At 43.8% G+C, this 6,960-nt stretch overlaps 1 long non-coding RNA gene across 1 annotated transcript; it reads right to left on the bottom strand.

The window, feature by feature from the left end:
* Positions 1–2,973: 2,973 nt before the first annotated feature.
* LOC123587425 lies at positions 2,974–4,040 on the bottom strand. The gene is made up of 2 exons (XR_006707295.1): positions 3,191–4,040; positions 2,974–3,123 (listed from the first exon to the last, which is right to left on the bottom strand). It is a non-coding gene; the product is annotated as an uncharacterized LOC123587425 (long non-coding RNA).
* Between the last annotated feature and the right edge of the window lie 2,920 nt (positions 4,041–6,960).

Here is a 6,960-nt window from a genome sequence, read left to right as displayed (position 1 = left end):
TCCTGGAGCTGGGACTTTGGGACTGGACTGCTCTTCTCTCTGGTAGACATACAAGTAGCCTCCTTGATGGCAGAAGGGGATACTGGTCATTGGTGGTAAGAGGTGATTTCACATTTGCTCACATTACCACTAGTGCTGGTGTGGAGTGATGGAAGACAGCACTCTGGAGGATTGTGGGTGGGGTTGTCACTGTGGCCATGGGGGGACAGTTACAGAGCCTGTCCGGGATCAGTTTTGGGTGTCTGGGGTATATGCAGGAAATAGGATAGGTTGAAAGCAAGGGAAAAACATCAGAAAACGTATGACCTCATGAGATGAGTATCTTGTGTTTGTTGCCAAGAGAAGCAGTTCCCCCTGTCTAAGGAAAATAGTCTTACTCCACCCCCAGGACCCCCAGAGAAAAGGTTTCAATGGCTTCACCTAAGACAATACTGTCATGACCGAGAGCAGTGATCTTCAGGCTCCATGTCTACCATCGGTGTTTACTTCCTGGAAATAGTGGGATTCCAGTGTACTCCAAACGGAGGTGTGGGGTCAGGTCCATGCATGATTAGGTGCCCATGCAGGGGAGTTGCAGGGTATTACCACTTCACACTGGTAGGAGATGGGGGGATGAGTATGGGAGTGGGTTCAAAGAGTATTACACCAAAGAAGGTGACATACGATAGGCCAGACATGGATACACGGTTCTTCCTGCAGGAAATGTAATTTAATGTGTTGCCTGGAGAACTGGGAATGGTCATAATAATGGCTCAATGGCTGCCTGCAGTCAACTAGGTTGAAATGCCAGAGCTTCCCTGACTTCGTCAGGGAAGGAAGACTCCAAAGTCCAAGGGAGATGGGAATGGGGGCCTGTTGTGCACACACCTGCTCTTTTACCACAAACTTGGTAGCTTATGAGAACAAAATCATGTTCTCCCAGAGTTCTGGAGGCCAGGGACCCGAAATTCGCTTCACTGAGACTAAGGTGTCCGCAGGGCTGTACTCCCTCTGGAGACCCCAGGGCTCCAGAGGACAGTGTATCCCTTCCCTCTAGTAGCTCCCGGTGACCACCAACCTCCCTTGGCTTGTGACCACATCACCCCAGTCTGTCTCCACGGACACAATTTCTCCTCTTTTGTCAAGTCTCCCTTTGGCTGTCTAAGGATGCTCATGATTCCATCTAGAGCTCATGCAGACAACCCAGGACTCAAGACCCTTAACTAGATCCCATCGATGGGAGTTCGATTCCAGGTATTAGGACTTGCTTTCTTTGGGCCACTGCCCAGACTAGTACAACATGTCCTTCCACAGGGAGACAGCCAAACCATGCTATCCCCATGTGGTGGTGCACTCACAGGTGAGCAGTGCCAGGGCACACACTGCTGACAGACACTGGAGCAGGACTGAATCTCCAGAGAATTATGCCCAGAGGGGAAAAGTGAATCCTAAAAAGGTCACATGCTTTTTGATTCCATTTGTATAATATTCTCGAGGTGACAAAATCATAGAAATGGAGAGCAGATGAGGGATTGCCAGGCATCACAGAGGTGATGGGTGCAGGAAGGAGGTGGGAGTGTCTGCAGTAGAGGACAACATGGGAGTCCCTATGGAGGGCTCAATGCTCTGTTTCTCGAGTGCATCAGTATTGAAATGCTGGCCATGATCCTTTTCTACAGGCAGAGGAATGTAGGGCATCTTTATCATGTTTCCCAATCACACACAGTCCCAGCAACCTCACAGCCGCCCATCTTGGTACATCTATCCTCACAGCTTGGCTGGTGTCCCGTTGCCACAGTTGAGTCGTGTTCCTAAGGGAGGAAGCTATCTCTCACTAACATGCCTCCCACACCGCTTCCCTCTCTCCTGCACACCGGGGGTTTCCTCGGGACCCGGCCATCCTGTGTAACCGCAGCTGTTTCTCCCAGCCCACGGGGAGCAATCACTTCCCATCCAGCACCACCTGTTTGGTCTTCCTACACATAGCATTGCACGTGCCGGCGCCTGCAGACCTTCCCTTGTTTCTGTCAGCTGAGTCTGAATGGGCTTCCTCTCCCACTCGTCCCTAGTTCTCATCTCATTAATGAGTGACACTCACATTGCTGAAACTCACAGTGAAGTCTCAACTCCCAGCATGTGGACTAGGTGGCACCATTTTACAGACACACTTGATTACTCCCTTTCTTTAAAAATTACTTCCTTCCTCCTCCCACCGTCCAGGCCGCTGCTCACCAGTGTCTGTGTTGGTTGGTCCTCATCTTCTTCCTGCCCCCCATCTGCTTTCAGTCCACCCTTACTCTGGGGTGATCTCAGCCAGCCTCAGGTTTCTATCTACCAGCAGCTGGGGCCTCCAAGACTATGCCCTGCCCCCAGCTCTTCATGTCTCCAGACGCCTGACTCCAACTGTGCACCACACAGGTGCTACCCTCCCCAGACTCTGCTACGTCCCTGAAGGTATCTCCTCTTCCCCTCCCCTTGTTTACTGGGCTGTGGCCACACCGGCCCCCTCCCTGCTCCCTGAGCATGTCAGGCACATATTCCTGCTTCAGGTCTTTGCACTCACTTTGCCTCTCTCTGTCGGGGATATACTTCCACGTGCCAACAAGACATACTCCCTCATTTCCGTCATAACCTTGCTCTGACATCACCTGCTCAGTGGAGTCTCTGCTAGCTCTCTATGTAAAACTGAAAACTGTTCCTTTTCCGACCTGAACACCCGATATCCCTTCCCCGCATTCTTTTTCTTCCTGGCCCTCGGCATCATCTGTTTTTCTTGCTTGCTTGCTGTCTGTCGCCTGCTTCAGTCCCTGCCAGAATGTTGGCTCCATGGGGTCCAAAGACCAAACTAGCTTTGTTTAAGAGCGTTTCCTTAGGGCCCTAGAACAGTGCCTAACTCCTTCAAAGGCTCAAACACCATTCGCTGAGCAAGTAAATGTTGGGATTTCGTATTAGTTTGCTGGGTCCGCCATCACAAAGTACCACAGACTGGGTGGCTTAAGCAACAGAAATTGATTTATTTATTTTGTCACACTTTAAATCAATGTGTGGCCAGGGTGGGTCTCCTCTCTCCATGACTTGTGAACGACCTCCTTCCTGCTGCCTTCACGTGGTCTCCTTCTGTGTGTGTAGGTGTCCACTCTCTTCCTATAGGATACCAGTCATCAGATTAGGGTCCCTCCCCCCAGATGAGCTCATTCGACCTCCACTTTACCTTTCAAGATCTGGTATCCAAGTACAGTCCCATGGGTAGTTAGGATTTCAAAGTATGGATTTTGGGGGCAAATCCATTCCATAACAGGTTTCTGTCTGTTGTACCTAGTCACTACCTACATGTTTTTTTTTTTCTCTGTATGCCCTTGTCCCCATTATTTGCTCACACAGTGCTAATCCCAGTTTGCCCTTAGCCCAAGTTATAACTCTATTTATTTGTATAGGCTCACATCTTCTCTCTACCTCTATATTCCAAGTTCCTGGCTGGCACTGGAATTACATCCTTAGCATGGGCATCATAACCTCCAGGTAGGTAAGTATGATTATTCTCATTTCGAAAATTGATAATCTGAAGCTCAAAAGAGAGTAGGTCATGTTTCTGAGATCACAGTACTAGTAAGTGCTGTCCTTTGGATAACTTTGTTCTCATGGGCTCCAAAGCCCACTTTCTTTCATCTACCACACTGTCCCCGAGATGCACGGGGAAAAGCCATACTTCAGCCTGATATATTATAAGCAATGGTACCTGTAAAGCTGGTGTCACATTTCAGGAAATGGGATTAAGTTTAGTATCTGAGTAATTATACCCACAGGTTGAATTTGAATCTGACATCCTTTTATTTTTTACTGCTGCAATTTCTGTTATCCTTAACGATTATCTAAATGTATTCTTCCCTTTGCAAAATTTAGCCACTAAGAATACTAAGAGAGTTTGTTTCCTTTGTAACATGTCGGAATTATACAATGAATTCATAATGTCAAGGCAATAGCTGTTATTTTATCCTAAAATACAGAGGAAAAGGTCATTGCCTTTGTTATAAGAGTTTACCACGTGTTCTTGATAACATGCCTGAGCTGTATTGGTGAAAAACCATCATAGACGTTGAAATTCAGTTATTTATAGTTAAGAGAGTATCGTTCTCTCTTTGGGTGCAGAAATAGAACTTAGGATTTTTTCTGCATAGATTTTCTATTTCAGAATGAGGTTTGTTTTAAAAAAATATGTTAGATTTGCATTCATGCAAGTTGTGCAATCATTAAATTGACAAGAAAGCAGCTGTTAATAGTTGTCATTTGGACATGTAGATGGAAATACAAAGGCTTGTGGTGTGACTCCTTACATGTGTTGAGCTCTGGCTTCATTTGGCATTTCCAAACCATTGCCCTGAGCTTATGGATGTTGATCAAGTGGCCATGTAATGGTTGTTTTAAACTGGCATCAGGGGTGTAGAGATGATTCTTTTTTTTTTTTTTTTAATTTTTTTTTCAACGTTTATTTATTTTTGAGACAGAGAGAGACAGAGCATGAACGGGGGAGGGGCAGAGAGAGAGGGAGACACAGAATCGGAAACAGGCTCCAGGCTCTGAGCCATCAGCCCAGAGCCCGACGCGGGGCTCGAACTCACGGACCGCGAGATCGTGACCCGGCTGAAGTCGGACGCTTAACCGACTGCGCCACCCAGGCGCCCCTAGAGATGATTCTTAAGTTGTGTATCAGGAAGCTGTTGGTTTTCTCCTTCTATGTCTGTGTAGCTTGTAAAAGATAGAAAACTAGGGCATCTTATCGAAATTAATTTTGTTCAAAGTAAATGCACCTTGTGAATGATCTAAAGGCTTAAATAATAGTCAATAGTTTTGGAGTCTGGTATTAATTTACTAATTTAAAATAGGTCTAGGGGCATCTGTGTGGCTTGGTTGGTTAAGCGTCTGACTTGGGCTCAGGTCATGATCTCACTGCTCATGACTTGGAGCTTCGTGTTGGGCTCTGTGCTGGCAGCTGGGAGCCTGGAGCCTGATTCAGATTCTGTGTCTCCCTCTCTTTGCCCCTCCCTGGCTCATGCTCTCTCTCTCTCTCTCTCTCTCTCTCTCTCTCTCAATATAAACTAAAACATAGGAAATAGGTCTAGAATAAATCTGTAGACAGTAACATACTTAGCATTACTGCTGATTAAAACAAAGAAATAGACTGAAACTCCAAGCATAAATTACTGCTGTTTCCCTAAGAACCCATCATATATCAGGTTGATGAAGCTGAATAAAAGCATTAATCTTTTAGTAACTTGGAAGAGATAAGCATACTATCTTAGCTAGTAAGGTTTGGTATATATCATTGTTGTAGACCTATTTTCTTTAATGATCAAAAAATTAATTTGAGGTCCCTTTTATTTGGGTATTCAGGTTTAAGATAAGTGACCCAAGGCAAATGAATTAAGACCGTTTTAGAGCAGAGCTGGACTTAAAAAGCCAGAGACTGGAGTCATGATAAAGATAGTTTGAACATTCCATTTCATCAAAAAAAAAAAAAAATTACAGCTCCCGGATGACAATCATCATGTTGGAGGAGAGTTTCTGGGGTTCCCTCCACAAATGGTACATGATTTTGAGTCAAGGATACAGCCTGACTGTACTTTTACTGAAATGATGGTTCAGATACCAACAATGTTGTCTGTTGGAATTGTCTTTTGCAAAGCTGATATCCTTTCGGTTTTTGGCATGATTAATTTACTAAAGAGAAAACACTGTTTCCCTCTTTCTGAAGCATAATCCCATTTGTATTTAGAGTTATCACTGAAAATAGTAGTTCTAGGGGCGCCTGAGTGGCTCAGTCGTTTAAGCGTCTGACTTAGGCTCAGGTCATGATCTCACAGTTCATGGGTTCAAGCCCCGCCTCAGGGTCTGTGCTGGCAGCTCAGATCTGGAGACTGTTTCAGATTCTGTGTCTCCCTCTCTCTCTGCCCCTCCTCCACTCACACTGTATCTGTCTCTCTCAAAAATAAAACATTAATAAAAATTAAAAAAAGTGCTTCTAAAAATGGTTAATAAATTGGAAGTCAACATAAATTTGCTTGTGAAGTTATCAAATGAAAACTGTTCCCAAAGCAGTTTTTTTTTACATTTTATAGGAAAACTAATCTTTTATGTTCTTACTGCATTTATGTTATATCCTATTCATTTTTGTTTCATGCTATTTGTGTGTGTGTGTGTGTGTGTGTGTGTGTGTATGTGTGTGTGTGTGTGTGTGTGTGTGTGACTAAGTGAAATGTGCAATATTTGTCATTTAAAAAGCTTTACTAGTTTAGGCAAAGTCAGCCAGAAACAAATGCAATACATTATGTCCAAAGTAATCATGCAGATTTTCCATCATGATAAATAGTTGGTTTATCTCAAATGAATTTTCTTTCCTCTTTTCTTTTTAACAAGCCAAGTCATAGGAGAATATTTTCTTTCTGCTAACCTTGAGGCAGGGCAAGAGCAGATTTGTGTCAGAGCACATTGTCCGTATTTATGAGAAACAGGGAAATTAAGAAAACCATTTAGTTACAAAGCTTAGTGGGGACTCGGAGTTTTCAACAATATTCTGTTGGGAAGCCTTTTATTTACTGGGTTAGTTTTATGTTTTAACTTTTACTTAATTTATTTTTTTAATTTATATCCGAGTTAGTTAGTAACAATGTAGATTCCTTAATGCCCGTTACCCATTTAGCACATCACCCCTCCCACAATCCCTCCAGTAACCCTCTGTTTGTTCTCCACATTTAAGGGTTTCTTATGTTTTTGTCTCCCTCTCTGTTTTTATATTATTTTTGCTTCCCTTCACTTATGTTTTGTATCTTTAAGTCTTCATATGAGTGAAGTCCTATGATATTTGTCTTTCTCTGACTAATTTCACTTAGCATAATACCCTCTAGTTCCATCCACGTAGTTTCAAATGGCAAGATTTGATTGCTGAGTAATACTCGATTGTGTATGTATATATACATATATATATAT

This window comes from Leopardus geoffroyi, chromosome D3 (genome assembly GCF_018350155.1).
Source record: "Leopardus geoffroyi isolate Oge1 chromosome D3, O.geoffroyi_Oge1_pat1.0, whole genome shotgun sequence".
Classification (NCBI taxonomy): Eukaryota; Metazoa; Chordata; class Mammalia; order Carnivora; family Felidae; genus Leopardus; species Leopardus geoffroyi.
This window is presented reverse-complemented; position numbering and strand designations above follow the sequence as displayed.